At 43.5% G+C, this 20,985-nt stretch overlaps 1 protein-coding gene across 3 annotated transcripts in view; it reads left to right on the top strand.

Annotated features, from left to right (window-relative positions):
* The window catches only part of LOC144827426 (uncharacterized), a 399,780-nt gene that overhangs the window by 297,941 nt on the left and 80,854 nt on the right, over positions 1–20,985 (top strand). The window contains exon 2 of one of the 3 annotated variants that reach the window (XM_078685743.1): positions 19,657–19,748. The exons of the other annotated variants lie outside the window; for them this stretch is intronic. The gene's annotated coding sequence lies outside the window, so the exon portion shown is untranslated. The remainder of the gene's footprint in view (positions 1–19,656; positions 19,749–20,985) is intronic. 3 annotated transcript variants of the gene reach the window in all.

Genomic DNA, 20,985 nt, shown 5'->3' with positions numbered 1-20,985 from the left:
ACTTCACCATCGCGGGGTCTCAGCCACCTCGTCGTCGAATCAGGAGCCCCCCCCAGGATTGGGGGTGCTCTCATGTGCCTTGTGTGGTCCACCAGGCGCTCCCGCCTCTCTGTGACCCTGGGCCCAGCTCCTGGCGCTGACAGGAGGAAAGTCGGTGCTCCCGGGGGGCTGGGGCGTGCCCCCCCGCCTCCGCACCTCACCAGGCCCCACCGGGTGGTCAACAAAGGCGCATCCTGGGCACCGCGTCTGCAGGATGTTCAATGGGCCAGCGGCCCCCTTCAGGCACAAGTGACGAAATTAGGCCCCAAGCGGGGCCTCGAGTGTAATGGCTCCCGGCCGCGGGCTCCAGGCAGACAGCCCCAGGCCCGCCGTGGCTAGAAATGCGGCCGCGCTGGGTCATGAAGCTCCGGTTTTTGCTCCGGTCGAGGGCACCACCTGTAAGGGGGGTCAGGGCGCAGATGGAAAAGCGCCCTGGCCAGGATTTAGGACGGATGTTCGCTGGGACAGCTCCGTTCCCGGTGGAGCTCGAGACTTAGGTGGCCATCTTCGCCGGCGCCTGGCCATGCCCCCCCCAGAGTTTTGTTTAACACCATTTGCCGAATGGGCAAGCTTAGCTACCTACACAGACCGACTCATAATAATAGTAAATAGTAGTAGCACAGAGAGTGATGGTAGAGAGGCAGGATAAGAATGTAGAAACAGTCTACAAGAAGATCAAAGACTTCTTTGTAAAAAATAGAATTAGGAAACAGTTTGGAATGAATAGGAGCTGTAAAAGTTAGGGAAGTATAATTATATTAACAACAGAACAACTTACTGGGGCCAGCATAAGAGCCTGCAGAGGACCGTTCCTGCCCACTCTTTTCCACCGGAGTCTGGGTTGTTGCTGTCTTCTTGCCCCTGGGAGGTTCTGATGATCATGAAATAAACACAAACATGGATGATTGTTTTTTTGAAATATTTGATTTCTATGACCACAATCTAAAATTATCTTGGGGAAACAAATTAGCAACAATTGCACTACATGTATTGACCTATCTGATCTAGTCACCTAGGAGGATACTAGTACAGTATTGCTGGATTCGCAGACCGTCTACTTGGAAAGTTATGTAAATCACGAACTAAACCAACAACAAAAAGGTTCTACTACGACTGCCAGCACTCAGCAGCACGCGACGTGACAGACACAGTCCGTCATCATGATTGCAGACCACTAAAAAATGTCCTACTACTAATAACAAGTCATAATATACTCAACCTATCAATCCATCACTATCTCTACTTCGCAGGAGTACAAAGGAAGGACTAGACTTGAGTCTCTAGTCTCTCTAGCATTACGCAGTTCTGTAAAGTACTACACTCATACATATTCAGGCCAAATGAGCACAAAGTTGCAAACAAGTAAGCATAGTAGCAACGCCACTGAGGAGGCGAGCACCTGCAATCGCAGAAGCTATTTAAACATTATTTTACCTGCAATGTAATCGAATCTGCAGCATTCTTGCTCTTCGGGAAAAACATATATTAGCAATATAACACAGAGCAGAAGAAAACAAAGTAGTTATTAAATAGCTACTCACCAAGGCCAGGGATCTCCACGCCTAGCAGGTGGAGCAGGTCCTGCTCCCGGTCGAGGAGGTCAGCCCACCGGTGCGTCACTTGGTCATAGGTGCGCCGGACCCCCGACTCCCTCCGCATGGCCCGGCACACCTTATCCCACCGCTGGCGACGCTCCCGGAGGCCATACCCTTTACCGGGCCTGCCCCCTGCTGCCACGGTCTTAGGGAGGTGGCGCAGAACAAAAAATATAAGAGCGGCCACCTCCACCACAGTGAAAACCTCCCTGGCCACTACATCCTCCCCCCTCAATCTCCCGCATGGGAGTCGGGTACGGGTCCCTTCCCTTTGCTTTTCCCGGCTCCCTTTGCCATAGTCCTGGGCGAAAGAAGAAAAGAATGGGGGGGGAGAAAAAAAAGAGAGAGCTAAACAAAAAAAGTAGTTATTAAAGTAACAAAAAGTTGAAAAAAACACAAAATATAGATCTAGACAAATAGAGAGATAGATAATGAGCAAAAAAGAGCAAAAAAAAGTTCAAAGAAACAAAGGATTGCAAAGATTGAAAGAGGATAGAAAAGCCATGCCCAGAACCATAGCAATGAATGAAAAACAAGATGGCCGCGCCCATTGAGGACCACGTGGGTAAGTTTGCGTGATATTTTCCCCGCGAGCACGCAAAAACACACGCGAACTCGTAATAGCGCCCCGCACACAACGCGAGCTTGCAAATAGCGCCCGGGTACGGAAATAAGCAACGCGCACAAGATGGCCACGCCTATGTACGAACGCATGGGTAACTTCGCGGTCGGTGCGCTGCAAGCGGCCCACGAATACGCAAAAAAACCCGCGAACACGGAAAAAAAAACACCGCTAATTCGCATGAATTGGCGGATCATGCGGAACGCGAATTTGCTTTCGCACAAATTTGCGTACCGCGAATTCGCAAATTTCGCCCATACTCCTATATATTTCTTAGAAATGTTGGAACATATCTTAAACATGTCTGATACGAGCGGTCTTGAACGTGTATTTAGGAACGTGTTTTCAGGACTGTTAGCACCTTTTCAAGCAGTCCTCTGAATTTTTCCAATTTTCGTGCACTCTATTTTTGGCAGACTGCCGCTCCTTCTAGTACTCGTTGCAGGGATCCTATTTTTGCTCCTACTGCTACGATATGGTAAGCCAAATCACCAACGACACCCAATTCACCGTGGAGAGCGCTCTGCTGGAGATGAAGTGTCGTGAGCGCATCGTCCAAATTTTGGGTTTACCTCGTCTACGAGAACTAAATACCACATAGTTTCTGTCATTCAGACCAATCTGGCAAGATTGCATCTTACCTGTTCTACGCTGCCTGCTTTGCGGTGAAGAATGCGTGCTAGACATTTGTTTAAACTCCCATCAGTCATGCCTACGGATGTCGATACTCTACTTGACCCTGTATCGGCCCATGCTTTGTGTTGTCCCCAGCGGCTACCAATTATGATGATGGAATTCATTGAGATCTCACAGACACACATTGCTACTGCTGAGGTATGAAAGGAAACAACAGGCACGCAGGTAACATCCGATACGAACATTGCTGATGCGACCAATGCTGAAGGCGATGCTTCTCATCTATGTGCGGTTAGTCTTCTAAACTGGGTAAACCAACTTTCACCTACAATGGTAGACAAATTTTTGTCTACAGATTTAGAAGATTTCATGTTTTATCCAAGCCCTAACACTGACCTTTGAGTTTGGCACACAGTGTACTGAGAGACTCTGAATTTGACCTTCATTTTTCAAAAACAAGGGACTAACTTTGGAATTTTTTTCCTATGAATAATATTTTTTCTCCAAATTTGTATTTTTCATTTTTGGCACAAGTAATCTGCTTATAGTAAAAACTATTCATAGAGAACAGAATTCTTTGAATACTTCCAGAAACAATATATGACCTTGTCCACAACAAATAAATATGTAATCTGAAATGAAATGGTTTCGGCCCTTTTCTTCTGTATTTACGAGCCATTTCATCATGAATGTATGTTTATGATACATTCATGTAGCATTCAAACGTCTATATATGCTTAGAATGAAGCATTGCTTTAATGTGTACAGCAACACTTTTAAATGATTTTTTAGAAATATGTTTTTGGACAGGTTTTTAGCAAATCATGCAAAATTCTATTTTATATATGTTAAACATGTTTAGGGTTTAGTACTGTCATTCACACGAAAGTGGAGTGGGTGTTGTGTGTCGATTAGGACACCGTAAATAGATATCCTGATGTATGCCCTTATATGGATACAATTCACATTGCCCTTATTTAGGCATATAAATCAAGCCCTTATTTAGGCATTGTTCATGCTAACCAAATACAGGCATGGTCAACTACATTGTTCATCTTCGTCACAATGAGTTATTGGAAAACCAGACTCTTAAGCCTTTAGGACTTCCCCTTGCCTGGATATTGATTTCTCCAAGAACTCATTTATTATGCATGAACATCTATTCCTTAGGGGTTCATTCATGACGTTCTTATGCCCGACTTGTACATCAACACTGGCATTCCTAAACACCTTCAAGGTATAAATATACCTTCACTTGCCATGGCAAACTACGGTTCGGCTTCCTACTTGCACGACGCGGCTCGCCACGCCAAGTTCAGAAGGAAATCAAGTCCCCGCCAGACTCACTGACCAGACGCTGTCATCTTCCTCGCAGACAATCTAGCTCCAATGTTTCTGACTCCTCTTGCGGGGTGTTAGAGATCGAGACCCGGAAAGAGATTCCAACCTCACTCATTTTAAGGTATGGAGCGGACAAGAACCTAGAGAAACTTTTGCCAACTCTAGGCAAAACAAACCTCTTGGCTAAACTAAACTATAGCTAAACAGCACCTCCTTTTTCCCTCGTACTACACTTAGGTTAGGTACACTGGGGTAGGATTATTTAAGATGCACCAGATGAGTATTTTAGCCTGTGTTATTTATGTATGTATTTTTAAGAATATATGTAATAGCTACAAGCCATGCTATTGCAGTATTATTTTATCTTACTGCTAACGCTGTACGTATTATACTTCGCATTCTGTCTTACAATTGTAGCAGTTCATATCTCTTGCATGAGAAATAAGACTGTTCAATAAACCCATTTTATTGAAACGCCCGTCTCTCTATTTCTGTGCAAACTCTGTAGAAACGAAGCATGCACGATTGACTGAGTGAAACTGTTATCTATTGTTTCCACGATTCTGAGACTGTTCCGATTCTAAAGGGAAACAAAGTTGTCATGTTTATGCGGTTGTCAGAAACTAATCCCTTTTTGTTTATTCAAGACGTTTCTAGTGACCTCTGAGTTAGCTGGCACACACAAGTAATTAAGTTTAAGGTACTTGATAGAGATATACTGACCTCAGTCCTATGTCACAACTATAGTGTATATTATTCCAATGCGCAGAGCCTATCAGGGATATAGGAACTACACTACAGTAGTAGCGAGTGATCTGAATATGTATGTGCAAGTACAGTGTAATTAGTAAGGTTTGGAAGCAAGCAACTTGAGATCAACCATTATTCAATAAGGGTATGAGTGTCATGAGGGGCAGAGTAGTGGGTAAATCCCCCTGTGTCGGGCAACGCTGTCTCTATACGTTGATTAGGCCTAAATCTTCCATAAGATCAATAATTGTACTTGCTGCAGTCGAGGGACGACAAGAGGGGCCCTTAGTGTTTTATTAGTGTTTAAGGTGAAATTAAAGTCTTCTCCTAATAATAGAGTTACATTCACATCCTACATTAGTCGTGTGCCTAACAGACAATAAAATTGTGGTTCATCATAATTTGGACCATACACATTAACCAGTTTTAGCACTAGACTATCTTTTTAGCATTTCACTATGATATACCTCCCATTAGGATCATTCTGCTTGAAACTGAGGCAGATCAGGACCAGGATGATCACACCCTGGAGATCCAGGCCACAGGGCTAGGAACAATTTTGTCAGGAAGATGAGGAACAGGATGACCAGGACCAGGATAACCAGAGCAAGCAGGACCATGCTTTAGGAGTCTTTAACATTCACTTTGATTATGCCATCTGTCAGACAGCTAATTCTGTCTTGAGCAATCTCAAAGCGCTCTGACTTGGCTTTTTTAGTAAAAGACCATACTCATGTTGCAGGGCACCTTTTGGGCCCTTTTTTTATGCATTTAACTAGCATCCTCATTGAATGCCCACTCCCCCTCAGTTGGTCAGACCATTTCTTGATCTCCTTTCAGATTTTAGGCTATGTCTCAGAAAAAAGGCAACCCACCTAATTTTAGTAGAGTTTTTCAGAATAATCAGCCTGATTCATCAATCTCCCGTTTTCGAGCCCCTAATAGCGATTCATAACGAATCGCTATTAAGGACTTGCAAAACGGGATTCATGTAGGAATTGCTAAATAAATAGCGATTCCTACACATTCCTTATTTGCGAGTAGCAAATTGCTAATCGCAAATAAGGAATAACTCCTCATACATTCCTATGGGCCAAAAGGCCCATAGGAATGATTGGGGAGTATTCCTTATTTGCGATTAGCAATTAGCTAATCGCAAATAAGATAGCGATTTAAAGGGTGCCAGGGGTGTCCAAAGGGCACCCTGTAGCACCCCTTAAATGCAAATTGAAACAGGTGTTGCGCACACACATGTCCAAAGGACATGTGTGTGTGCAACATGCAACTTAGAAAAATGCTTTTAAAAGCATTTTTCTAAGTTTTCGCTATTTACCACCAGGTTTGACCTCGCGGTAAATAGCGGGCCGAAATTGCGAATTCGCAATTTTTAAATGGATGATGAATTGCATTTAAGGAATCTCAAATAGAGATTCCTTACATGTAAATCCTCGCAAAATAGCGAAATCGCTATTATCGATTTTTGCATTTGGGATGATGAATCCCAAATGCAAAAATAGCGCTCGCAAAGGGCCAGATTCTCAGAATCTGGCCCTTTGCGAGCCGATTCCGGCTTGATGAATCAGGCTGAATGCTCCTAAACTGGAGGGTACTATGGACGAACTTGTGGAGTTGGTAAACTCTTGGATCCTTTCAAATCTTGATACTTTCTTCCTTATACAGCGCTGCCAGAAAGGGGCCCATGGCTCACCTGCCCAGTAGCATACTGAAGCAGTCCTAATGCTGAAGAAGGACTGCAAATGCCAGAAGCACATTTGATGAAAAGATTATGCATTAGATGATAAGTTAAAATTCAAAGAGGCAACCAGGACATATCATAGAGCTTGTAAATCTGCTTGTGCAGCCTACTATGCCAACAAAATTGAAACCACATTCTTCCTACTACATACACACAGTTACCTCACATATACTTACTATTTCGTTGTAAAGGCATGCTTGGTAAAAACATGTGCAAGGTAAAGGCATGAGTGTTAAAAAACATATGGTTGATAAAGATATTGCATGATAACCACTGTGTTATAAAGGTTGTCTCCTGACAGAAATAAATCTCTAAACATTTCCAGGTTCAAAATGAGCAGAGAAAAGGTTTGCACGTACCTAAGTTTGTGTCCCATACTTTGATGGCAGTACTGTCCTAAAACACTCGCTCTCTGCTCAGATAGAAAATGTACTCACCTACAAATGTATAAGTGTTAGTACATATTTTTACTAGTGTAAAACCATGTTTAATACACGGTATACATGACTTTAAATTTAGAAAATAAAGCTATTGGTCCATGTGAATAAAATTCTGCAAATAGCTGTGAAATAGGACGTATAGGGCCTGATGATTACTGCCCAGAGGAATATTCATTACATATCACATCCAATAAAATTCTACACCCCAGTATACAGAATTGATCAGATGTGATAAATATCACTTATTTCAGGGATTTTCTGTAATGAAAATAACATGCAGATTTTGGTGCATACCAAGGTCAAGACCTCGGATGTCTAGAGCCATCATACACTTTCGACATCCCACTGTTTTAAACCTTGTTTAATGACCCTTCTAATATATAATAACTAGGATCCAGCAGGCAGTTGTAATCCACTTTCAATCTATAGGCCGTAGTTGAAGCTGTCCACTTACAAATGGGTTGATCTCACTCACTCACCCTAGGTGAGGAGGGTGTGAGTCCGATGATGAAGTGGGCCACAGGTGGGACCTGTGGGTGAGGACCCAACATAAATATCCTAGAAACGTGCTCATCACACCAATTTACCAGGGTACAGCTCTCATATACCTGTGAGATATACTATGGGCCACGCAACTACCTCGTAAAATAATAGGATTTAAGGAAGACAGGTTAACCCTACATAGCGTAGTTACGAATAATTAATGGAAATAAAAAGTGCAATCTTTTAGACAAATATTTCATACATACATTATTTTTGAAAATATACCAGAACAAACAATTCACTTAATTCAAGCCTGTACAAAATGTAACTGATTAGTCCTTCCTGTTTAAAAACTCTCAACAAATTGCCATATAGCCAACGTATTAATAAGTGTTGGAAATGGACCTTTGTGCAGGGTTATCCCCAAACTTTTTGCTTTTTCCTCCTATTTTTCCCTGACCTGTTTGTGTTGGTTGTAGGACTCTGGGCACTTTACCACTGCTGATCAGTCCTAAAGTGCATATGCTCCCTGTGTAAAATGTGTTATGGATTGATATTTCCATGATTGGCTATTTGATTTATGTGTCAGTCTCTAGTAAAGTGCACTGCGAGTGCCGGGGCCTATAAATCAAATGCTGTTGGTGGGCTGCAGCACTGGATTGTGCCACCCACGCAAACAGCCCGTAAAGTGTAACTCTGGCCTGCCATTAAAGAGCCTGTGTGCAGCCTGGGGCTGCCATGTCGACTTGGCAAGTGCACACACTTGCCAGTCCCTACACCTTCCCTTTTCTACATGTGAGTTGCCCCTAAGGTAGGCCCAAGGTACCCCCATGGGCAGGGTGCATTGTAGGTGAAAGGTAGGACATGCTCTGGTGTGTGTGGCATGTCCTGATAGTGAATTACAGCCTACTTCGTTTTTCACTATTGCACGGCTACCTGTTCCCCATAGGCCAGAGTCTGCAGTTTGATTATAACATCCTATAATCCTAACTGACTCAGGGAACATGGTAGAAATTCGAGTTTAGTATGCCTGAACTCAGAATGATAAAATATATCTTTTAGTGAAGTTGGTTTTAACATTCTGTGTTTGAAAATACCACTTTTAGGGCCAGATGTAGGTAGGGTTTTACCGGTCGGTAACGGCCGAATTCGGCCGTTACCGACCGGTAAAAGGAATTTGAGATGTAGGGGGCAGAATCGGTAAATTTACCGTTCGGTAAATTTACCGATCGGTAATTTTACCGAATCTGTAAATATACCGGTCGGTAAATTTACCGACCGGTATATTTACAGAATCTGTAAAATCGATATGTAGGTGGGACTCTTATGAGTCCCACAAGGCCTAAGAAATCGGTATTTTACCATCAAATTCAATTTGATGGTGAAATACCGATTCAGGTGTGCATGCACATGTGTGCATGCACACCTGTGCCATATGACAGGCAGACCTGCCCTTAGGGCAGGTATGCCTGCCATATGGCCCCCGAACCTTTTTTGGGGGTGCTAGAGGGTGTCAAAGTGACACCCCCTGCACCCTTGCCAAAAATCGGTAATTACCGATCGGTAAATACCGACCGGTAATGCCCCATTCATTCCTATGGGCTTCAAAGCCCATAGGAATCAATGGAGCATTACCGGTCGGTATTTACCGAATCGGTAAATACCGACTTTTAAAGAATCGGTAAATCCACATCTGGATTTACCTACATCTCGGTACTTCATATTTACCGACTCTTAAATACCGAATCGGTAAAATTCGGTATTTAAGAGTCGGTAAATATGATTTACCTACATCTGGCCCCTAGAGAGTAAGTATTTTCTTGCCTAACCATCCATTCTGCCTCTGCGAGGTTGTGTATTGTCTGTCTAGGTTTGTGAGTGACAGGGGCTGGGGTGACTCCAGGAGACAGGTGAGTCAGCACAGGGCTGAATAGACCTATCTGCACATAGATGGGTTGGAGGAGTAGCACCTGGGTCTGATTAGGGCTGTGCCTGCCTCCCACTATGCTGGTTCCACCCCCTGTGGTGTGTCTGATGTCCCTGGCCTACACTGTCAAAAGAAAAGCAGGGGCCTTATAAACAAAGTGCTCCAAGACTGACCAGAACTGGTTTGGACTAGGTACAGGACCCTCTACCATCAGATGACAAAGGATTTGGTGGTATAAATATTGGGGCCCAGACTCCAGAGATTTAGATCACTGAACTAAGGAACCTGCCAGGAAGAAGGACCGGGAAAGCTGGAGGAGGAGTACTGACCCTATGCTGCATGTTGTGGGGTTGGCCTATAGTGGTTGCTTCTGTCTTGGGTAGGGAAAGGACTGGACTGTGCTTTCATCATCCTGCTGTTAGAGTTTTCTCCAAGGGCTTGAAGTAGAACCTGCCTCCTGTTGGAAGTCTCAGGGATAGAAAAGACTTCAAAGAACTCGCTGGAATCAAGGAACCCGCCACGAAGAAGAGCTGGAAGAGCTGCCAGGAGGAGTACTGTCCCTTTGCTGTGTTGTTGCTTTGTTGGGTTGGCCTGCAGCTGCTGCTTCTGCCTTGGGCAATGAAAGGACTGGACTGAACTTTCCCTATTTGTGCTGAGTATCTCCAAGGGCCTGAAACCGAGCTGGCCTCCTATTAACAAGTCTCAGGGACTGCAAAGACTTCACCAACCTCTCGTTACAGCTCCTGGAACTGGTGTTTCAGTTGCCACGAGAAGAGGGAACAGCAGCCGACTCTGTCACCGACTCCGTCGCTGGCCTTGTGTCCTGAAGGCACCACAGGCCTTACCATTTCGCCCTGCACCGCATGCCTTAGTCTCACCGACGCCGTCTACACAATCGTCACCGAGCCGCTGCCTGCACCGCATCAAGAGGCACCGCAGCCCGCACCACCTCGCTTCACTTCTTTGGCCTGGTCTCACCGACACGATCGCCGCCGGCTCGACACCTGTGACCGCCTCGTCACGCACAGCTGGCTGTCTCCGCCAGCGCCAATTCCCACCAACCCGCTCTGTCACTTGCATCGCAACCTGCCAGCACCACATCGAGCACGTCTCGCCCTGCACGGCACGCCTTGGTCTCACAGCCGCCGTCTGCCCGATCGTCACTGAGCCGCTGCCTGCACCGCATCAGGAGGACACCGCGCCCTGCACCGCTTCCACTTTGCACCGTAACCGCGACGAACGCCACAACCGGCTCTGTACCTGCACTGCACCCTGCCAGCACCTCATCGAGCACCGTCTCGCCCTGCACCACAAGCCGTGGTCTCACCGATGCTGTCTGGATGATCGTCACCGAGCCGCTGCTCGCAACCTATCGTCAGGACACCGCACCGTGCACCGCTTCCACTTTGCATCGCAACCGCGACTGATGCCAAGACCGACTCGCACCTCCGTGTGAGCCTCACTAAGAAAGGTACTGTTAACAAGTTTGTTCACGCTGTTGCTGGACTGTACCGACGCGGTCGGTTGGAACTGCGAGACTCTGTTGTTTTCAGCTTCGCAGTAGACTCGAACCGAGCTACCGACTCGTACGAACTGTGTTTTCCACGTATTTTTGCAATTTAAAGACATCTTGTGCATTAGCTATTTCTAATACTGTATTGTGGATTTTTATCGTATTTTGTCTTGTTTTAAGTATACAAATATTGCATATTTTTCTAAACTGGTGTGGTTTCCTTTTGTAGTGCTTACACTGTATTACTGTTGATTTTGTGCAAATGCTTTACACACTGCCTCTAAGATAAGCCTGACTGCTCGTGCCAAGCTACCAAGGGGGTGAGCTGGGGTTATTTTAGGAGTGTAAGTCCCTTATCGTGACTAGGAAGAAGGGTCCCTACTTGGAAAAAGGTGCAAGCCCTTGTCAACTAGAGACCCCCATTTCTAACAATAAGTTACAAAATGCATAGCGTATTTCCAGATTTTAAAAAACTTCCTCTCCCATCCTCCTTGCATACAAGTGCTTTGTGTTATAGGCGTTGTTTAATTTTTTTAAGTCAAGGCCCTAGTTCCGATGGTTCAGGCGATTTCCAACAGGCAGTAAACACAGAGAATGCTAATAGTATTGCAGTGAACCATCCAAGACTAGTAGCTCTTGGTCGAATCCCCAAATGCTTGGAGCGGTCGAGGAGAATCGCATTCACATCTGGATTAACCCTAATACCGACTGAGGTCTACATACATGCCAAATCTTCCACCCCAAAAATATTTTCTTAGCCTATTGCATCCCAAATCATATGAACCCAATCCCCAGGCTCCAGGCCCCAGGACTCTGATTGGGCAGATTAGAATTCCATTTATTCAAGAGTGAGGAGGTATAATACACATCCACTTGGCATACAGCCTCATTGTTCGTAAACTATGTTCTTGAAGCCTTTTGCGATTAAATTGAGAGGCTTCAACCCATTTTGTCAAGCCATCTCTTCTGTATGGCACGAAATTGGTCATCAAAATTACCCACTGAGACAATTTTCTCTGGTTACTAGAGGGATTAAATAAAACATGTACTGCCTCCCTTGTACGTTCAGTTTGAAGCAGCAAGTGCTTTCTCAATATTGCAGCTATCTGAAAATAAAAACATGTATTTGGTTAGATATTTAGCCTGATCAGCCCCCAAGCAATAAGGGTTTTATTAACTAGCCCATTGCCCACTTACCCGAAGTTAAGTTGTTCCTTTCACTTTATCAGGTTTTCCAAAACTTCCGTGCACTTGCTTGTAATAGGGTTTCTGCATGGATCTCGGGAATCAAAAGCCACTGCTTCAGTTGGCTCTGTTTCTAATAAAAAATGGCTAATGTTCAATATTTCACTGATTGGGGGCTGTCCGAGTAAGAGAAATTCGCTGTTTTCATTCTTTTAACCAAAAACAAATGGTTGAATAACTCAGGTTTGTTGAGTTTATGAAACCTGTCAATATTTATTAGGAAGTGCGCTATATAATGAGCTTTCCAGTTTGGGAGAAATAATCCCCCTTCCTCACACAACAGACTGAGTTTTTTCAGACTAATCCTAGGATGGCACTTATTCTGAATAAAAGGGCTTAAAGTGAATTTAATTTATGAAATAATTATTAATGAGTATATATGCAAATTCAACAGACGCAAAATTAGCATTTTCATTATTGCGATTCTGCCAAAGGTTGATATTGGTCACTTACCTGTTCTACCTAGCATACTATTAAGCTTAGATATCACGGGAGAATAATATAGTTTATGTATTTCTCTTTATTCTCTAAAGCTCTAATCCTTAGATACCTAATGAGGCTTCTGTGGTGTGATGCTTGTAAGTGTTGAGGTAATGAGTTAACATTGGTATCAAAAAGCATTATGTCTGTTCTAGAGATGTTAACCCGGCACACTGGCAAAATTGAAAAGCATGATGAAATACTAAACAAATTATCCAGAACAGCTACTTCAGGCGGGACAAATAATACCAGGTTGTCGGCATACAATTTAAGCTTTGGGCCCATGGTATTACCGCATTCACTCCCTCGCTCTCCTTCAATAAACAAGCCAAGGGCTCCATAAATATAGCAAAGAGAGAGGGTGAGTGAGTACACTTCTGTCTGGTGCTTCTAGAGATCTGGATTTGGGTTAGTGACTTTACCATTCAGGTCTACTGATGCCATGGATCCCTCATAAATCATAGCTATTGTCCCTGTGATCTTTGGGCACAAACCTCAATGTTTCCAGCACTTTAAATAGAAAATTCCAGCTCACAATTTCAAACTCTTTTCCGCATTTGTGAATGGTATCGCTGCAGCATTCCCACTTGTGGAGAAATAATCTAAGGCTTCCAACCAAGTAATGCGTGTTAAAATAGAGTTGTAGAGCAGTCATTGATTTATTCTGATTATGATTTCTTAAACTAGCAATAACTACAAGAACTCTTATTGCTATATGAGCTTCATAAAAAAATGTAATCTGCATTCAGCAGAGGAATTGGACGAAAAGATTCAAGATCTTCGTGATTTTTATCCTTTTTAGAAAAAAAACAAGAATTCCTCTACTAAAACAAGACAGAATAGCACCCCCTTCAGAATTTGATTAAATATCTCCAAAAGAAGAGATTTCATTTCAGGTAATAAAAGCAGGTCCCATTCTGATAGAAATCCATCCTCATCCGCTGCCTAACACTTGGGAAGTCCTTGATCACTGCTTGAAGCTTATAGGACTGAGTAAGGGTAACAAAGTTTTGAGTAGCTTCAACCGTTAAAGTTGGCATTCTGATATGTGACAAAAAATTGGCAATATCGCTATCCAGCAGGTTAAGATCATCTTTATAGATTTTTGCGAAATTTTGAAAATAGATCTTTTCAATCTGTTGACCCGTGGTAAGCAAATGGCCATTAATAGATTTTAGAAAAAATTTGAAAATAGATATTTTCAATCTTTTGACTCCCGGTAGGCAAATGGCCTTTAAGTGGATCTCTCATTTTAAAGGTTGCTTTTTTGATTGCTGTACCCTCGATCCCTAGGCCAGAAGTCTCCAATGATCTCACCTTCTTACTGCTGCCTAAAAGTTTGAGCATTCAGTACTTGTTTTGCAAGCAGATAGTTCTGCAACTCTCACCTGGCTGCTTCCCTAGCTAGATAATGCTGCGGCCAATCTGAATTAGAGAGTTTAAGCTCTACAAGCGAGAGAGCATTGGTTAATGACTTATTTCTAATTTTTTCCAATCTTAAGATTGGATTGAAAAGCAACTAACTTGCCCCTCATAGTAGATCTATATGTCTCCTGAGTATATTGGGGCTTATTTTGATGTTGGGTGAATTCCTTCCGCCAGACACCGACTTGGTCCTGGGACCGACTGACACCTGGTATGCGGTCCCAAACGCCGCATTAGGAAGCAACTGAACACCGGTCATCACATTCCTATAGTTCACTATGGGAACATGCATTACGGGCATAAACCGGCCGCAATGCATGCTCCCATAGAGAAATGGGAGGTGCGGTTCATTCCTGCACCAAGGTGCAGGGATCAACAGGGTTGGCCTCCAACCAGAGGCCGTGCACCAAAGAGGGCCCTGCTGAAGGCCCCCAAACACATGTCAGAAATGCCGGCGTAGAAACCATGTCATAAACGTGCATTGTAATCTCAAGGGCGAAAACGCCCACCCTTGAGATTACTAGCCAGCTTCCGACTGGCAGACGGGCTCTCCGAGCCCGTTGTAAGCTAGCTGGAATGACCGTCTGGTTTCCTTTCCGACCGCTTCCATCATAATGAGGCTGTTAGACAGGAATGCAAGCGGCCCAATACGATGCAGCCCTGCTTTTACGGGCTGCTTCGTAATTGGCCCTTTCCTGTCAGAAAACAGTTTTTATTTTCTTTGAAGAATAGCTTTGATCCATCTTTCAAATGCTCAAGGAAGTAGCCTTGCAGGGATAAACCTCTATTCAGAGTTCACCAGAAAGTCAAAGCGTTGGCAGATGGGGAGACAACATTAAGCAAGATATCAGAATGATCAGATAACATGTTAGAAATAACTGAGGCTTGAGCTTTTGATATTTCTTCTGACATTCAATAAGAAATTAAATCTAGATTCTGATTATTATAGAGGTGAAAAGAATGTATATCGCATGAAAAGAGTATTAGCTGATTGCGGGACACCTCCAATGTCCTTCTTTTAGTTTCGGATCTTTATGTGGCCCTAAGGGACGATTCCTGCTCCCCTCTGGTGGAGCCATGGAGGTCATTAGGAGGAGGATCTGGAGCCCCCAGCTGGGATTGAGATTGGGACGGCATGTGTGAAATGGCACCCAGAGTCTCTTGCAATGCTCGCTTTAAGCTAATCCATTTTTATGTCCTCCATCGAGCACATCTGACACCTTTGAAACTTAGTATATATTTTCTCTCCACATCACCCGATAGCCCATGCTGCATATTGGCCCCGGGGCACAACCTCCATATGCCGTGGGGATGCCCTCACTTAACCTCCTATTGGTCTGAGGTAGTGCATCAATTGGCAGAGGCCATTGACCGCGCTCTGACTCCTTTGCCACGGATTTGCCTTCTGGGCATCAATTCTCTTCATGCCAAGTACAGGGCCACTAACCACTTTATTGACCTAGACCTAGTGCTGGCCAAACGCAAAATGACTATACTCGGGAAAAACGCAGAAGGGCCACGGATTGAGAGTTGGCAGGTGGACATTGTACAATGGGCGATATGGGAAGTTATCGCTTAGCAACACGAAGCACACCAGGGCAGGTGCCCCTTAGAATAGATGAGGGCAATGTATGTTATTCTGGCAGACTTCCGGGAAGATGAGGGTGAAAGTGCAGATGAGTCTTTCGATTAAATGCCCCCTTAGCGCTATTCTTCCTCCCGGGTCTTTCTTGACCTGGTACTTGAGTACCCAGTTGTATTTACGACTCCTCTGAGGTACTGACACGTTCCATCACTGAACTCCCCGTCTACCTTATTTTACCCTGTAGAATATGTATCTTCTGTTCTTTCTTTCTTTCTTTCAATGCGATTTTATATAGTGCGAACATTACCCGAAGGAGTCAGAGCGCTTTACATAGGAACCAGTTGCATTACATAAGGACTCTGGATTACGTGAGTTACATAAAAGGTACATACAGCAAAAGTTGCATATAAACAAGTTGCAAGTTCACTCAAGGAAGACAAAAGACAGAAAAACGCTACATTCACAAAGGAGTAGTTGTAAGTACAAAGGTCTACTACAAACGCTAGTGGTTAGACAGAAAAACTCTACAATCACATAGGAGTAGTAGTAAGTACAAAAGTCTACTACAAACGCTTGTGGTTAGAGATACATTTATACAAGTTGCATATTCACTCAAGGTTACATTTTAAAAGCGCTTATATATTGCATATTTACAGAGCATGACATTTTGCCATCATGGGTCTGGAGGAATCCCCTAGGTGAATGAAGGTGGGGGATGGCCATATGGGTAAAAGGCCGGGTGGAAGTGGGGGAAAGCAGCAAGCTGGATCCCTGGGCTGAACTTGAGGTCATGCTAAAACCTAGGGTCAGTCCATCATCCCGGGCCGAAACAAAGGCAAGGTCCAAGGTCTCGTTGACAAAAGGAGAAAAGGCATCCCATTAAGAGAATGTGGAGAGGGCACAGTCCGGCTGGGGCTACAAAATAAAAGACCAGAAACAAGTGGAGAGTTGAAAGTCAGAACCATGCCATCAAGATGGAGGGCTCAGGTCGTCTTCACATCGACCCTCGGCACAAAATGGCGGAGATCCAGACCAACGAACCCCAAGACACCAATCAGGGGGGGGAAGTAAACGAGAGAGCGGACAACCAGGAACTCACTGCTCTCTCCCCAGTCTTGTGCTCAGCCTGCACGTTTAGGTTGGCTATTATTACCTGATTCCTTAATTTCTCTTTGGTGGAGAAGGGAGGAAAAACATGCCACAGGAGAGGGGTGGGGGACTGGATGTTTCTTTGCTCACTTTTTAGTTGTTTTTCTTTCTATGCCTATTTCGCTTTACATGGCAAATTTCAATGCATTGATCAGTTGATCCTTCATTCACATGCACATATTTTGACTTGTAATGATACACTTCTGTATGTTTTGCATTATTGACTTATGTCATTCACAACAGTTAATATCTTAATTGATCAGACAAAATGTGATGTAAGTGCATTGATACATATTGTACAGCTGAAAGTGTGGCTGTGTTATGTTTTTTTCTTTTTCAATAAAACTGCTTTAAAAAAAAAAAGAGGACTAGCTGATCGCAAAGGATCAAGCAAACGATTTTCATCCTTAAGATATGCGATTATCCTCTCCATCATTCATGGGGGAAGCAGAAAAGAATGCATTATCTTTCTACTTTTAAAATCTTAGGAAATAAATGATGTGGCTTAATTCATACTGCTATGTATTCAAAGTAATGACCAATGTATTAAACTATTTGTTGAATGTTACAAATGCAGATTGACCTCTTCAGTGGCAAGAGGTTATTTTGACTCAGAATATTGTTGTCTCTTTCATTACCCTCTGAACACCTGATGTTCAGTTGCTTTTACCTCAATCCTGAACAGAACTCAGTGACCACTATGCAGCATTGCATGTTGTGTATTTATTCTCTGCTGACTGAGGGTTTGAGTGGCATGCTCTGAACTAAGCAAACACATTGCTGCTGACTTACAACAATGCTCTACCCAGACGTGGCCAGCACGACTCACGTGTGGGAGGGTACGGAGGCCTCTAGGGAGGGATTGCACGGGGGTGATTAATTTTAACTTTTAAAAAAACATACCTTTGGCGGTCTGGTCCTGCGTCACCCTCGCTGGAAGCAGCGGCAAGCAGCCTCCCTCCCCTAAGCCAATCACAATGCTGCAATGGCAGCATTGTGATTGGCTGGGACCCCAACTGCACAGGCGTCTATGGGAAGGCCTATATGGAGAAAATGGTAGAGTGTGCATGACTGGCTTGGTCGGACCTGGGGCCGACCAAACAGTCAGCGCCCACAACATTGACCTAGCCATTCCTCCCCGAACCGCCCACCTGTCCGCCCCCAACCAAACCCTTCTCCTGCTTTCTTGCAGTGCGAGAAGCAGAAACATAAAATGGTATTATACCATTTTATGTTTCTGCTTCTCACACTGTGAGAAAGCAGTGGGGTGAGGCTCCTCGGCCCACATGTAGGAGCCTCCCCTGGCTCTACTGCTGAGAGCATGCACAATAAAAGCACACTCAGCACTGCTGCAAACCCAGCCAAAGTGTGAATTTCCTTGGAAATGCCACAGAGGCAGAAAGGGGCAATATTCACAGCGGCCTCCTTGTATTAACTCAGTCAGATTCATATGAAGCAGGATCAAGAGTCGAAACACCAGTGCAGTTGGGTCCCTTGTACAGAATACACCAGTGGTAGCCACCAGTGGTAGCTATGATACTGTATATGTGTGACACAAAAATAGATTTGTAACTGCTTTAGAAACCTGTTGCATTTTTAATCATGTATTTAATATTGACCCTTTCATTTAATGTTGTTTTTTTAGTTCAACGGTATCACTACTTATGGCCATTATGTAAAAGGTCAAGCATTTTTCTAACATTGTCAGCGTCAAAAAGTTATGTGATGTGATCAGCGACTGACCATTTGAATGATTTCACTTCTGTTAGCCCAGGCATTTTGGTGAATCAAAGTCTGGATTGGTGCCCCAAGATACTATGTTGCCATTAACCAACATATCTTGGAATCATTTTAGGTATAAGAAATTAGCATCCATCTAAAGAGCAGTGACATGCATGCAGCTGCTACTGCGGAATAAGTTGTGTATCTTCTGCAGATGGGCAAACAATCAAAACCATAGGAGCTAGTTGAAGTTAAAAAGTGTAGGGCTCAGTGCGAAGCTTGGCTGGATCGCACAAATATCAGCCTTGGAGGTTGAATGATGGTGAGAAAGAAGGACAGCTTCAAAGTAATCCATCAGAAAGGAGGCAATCCTTGCCACAATAGGACACTCCACCCAATCTCTCTCCTGTCTACCCTGGAGGATGGGGTGTGAGACCAAATCAAATAAATTGGGGGTAACTGTGATTTGCTCATTTCACTTAACTGTTAGATGAATACACTTTAAATGTAACCTGGATGCCTAGTTTCCAGCACCTGCAGTGCCTACCAGGAATTGAATCTCCTCCATTTTGAAGTGGCGATGTACCACTTTTCCCTTTTTCTTTTTGTTTATAAACCTTTACCTTTCTATACAGTAAAATATGTTGCTTATGAAAGCTGTGCTAATCCTTGATAATTGATCCTTTTCCCAAGAAATCCAAACCTTAATGACTCACTTATCCTTACTTCCCTCCTACCTGAACACTGCCCGAAGTGGAAAACTACAAGGACCTGATATAGTGACAAATTTCATATGATATACCTTTAGTGTCTCCAAACCCCACAGATTCTAGCTTATTGCCATTAATTCAGTTTAGCAAACCTGCTACCCAGGCTGAAGTGAATAGAAATCGTATAGATATTTGAGTATATCAGATCCCAACCTATCTTGCTTTTCACTTTCTGTAGAACATCTGGTCCCTCTCTCTGTCTTTGAAGAAATAAAAGATGTGGCTTGTTGTCTATGGAAGGCTCTGTATCCTTGTTGAAAGTTGACCCAGGTAATCTCTTGTCCCCTTTTCCTGCTGCCTTTTGAAAAAACATCGTCCTGAGAGTTCTCAGTATCTCCTTACATTTTGCATGTACTTGTGAAGTTTCAGAAATACTTTTTGTATATTTTTAATGACACTATCAAAAAAATAAACTTGCTAATGGCTCAGCAAATACATTTTTATCAAAATGCCAATCAGGTCTGTCCATGGAAAGTGTTATATTTGCATTTTCTAATAGACTAATGATTCTCTCGATTGATAAATTCACGCCATCCAGGTGTATCTTATGCATATGCATTTCCTCTGCTGCTTTCATAAGCTGATCAGCCCCATTAGGAAGTCTATCCTTTGAATTTCTTTATTGATTCATGGCCCCTGTAAAAACAAAATAAACCCAAAATAGCAACCAAAATACATCATAGCCTTCTCTTTGCACCATTTATTTATTTATTTATTCAATGTTTTCTATAGCGCGAACCAGACCCAGAGATTGGGTGTCAGAGCGCTTTACATTTCAACCACTTTTGATATTCGCAGATATCCAATTCTCTCACATCAAGAACAAGTCTAAGTCTTCACTAACATTGGCAAATATTTATCCATACATAAAACAAATGTAATGTGCAAATAATAGAGATCATTAGATTACAATCAAGATTGTCGTGTTGTACTTAAATTTAAGATAATACCATTCCTGAGTTCTTCTATATCCAAGTTGGTTAAAGTATTGTTATTTTAAACACATTGATAGGTTATGGGAGAAATTGGCCCATCACAAAGGACTTGGTCTCCTTTTTAAATAGTGGAGCATAGGTGATTCTTCTGCTAAACGGTGGGAGCGAATTCCAAATCCTTGGTGCAGCTCCCGTGAACGCTCTATAGTATGTTTTTTCCTATGGAATAATGCTGGTTTCAGGAGAAAATCCTCCGCTCCTCTCGAGGGTCTAGTGCCTCTGGACAGCGTGATTTTATGGGCCAGGTAATGTGGAGTTTTGTGGTGTATTGCCTTGTGTGTAATGCATGCAATTTTTAGCTCTATTCTTGCCTCAAATGGTAGCCACTTGAGCGCTTTCAGATGTGGGGTCATGTGTTCGTATTTTTTGTTCCCGTTATAAGTCTGGTTGCTGCATTGAGACAAGCTTTTAGTCGAGCTGTTGAGATCTTAGGGAGTCCTGATAGAGTTGCACATCAATATTCAATTCTTGATAGGACCAGTGCCTGTACTGCCATTTTCAGATCCCCGGGA

The sequence above is a fragment of the Lissotriton helveticus genome, chromosome 4_1, assembly GCF_964261635.1.
Source record: "Lissotriton helveticus chromosome 4_1, aLisHel1.1, whole genome shotgun sequence".
Taxonomy (NCBI): Eukaryota; Metazoa; Chordata; class Amphibia; order Caudata; family Salamandridae; genus Lissotriton; species Lissotriton helveticus.
This window is presented reverse-complemented; position numbering and strand designations above follow the sequence as displayed.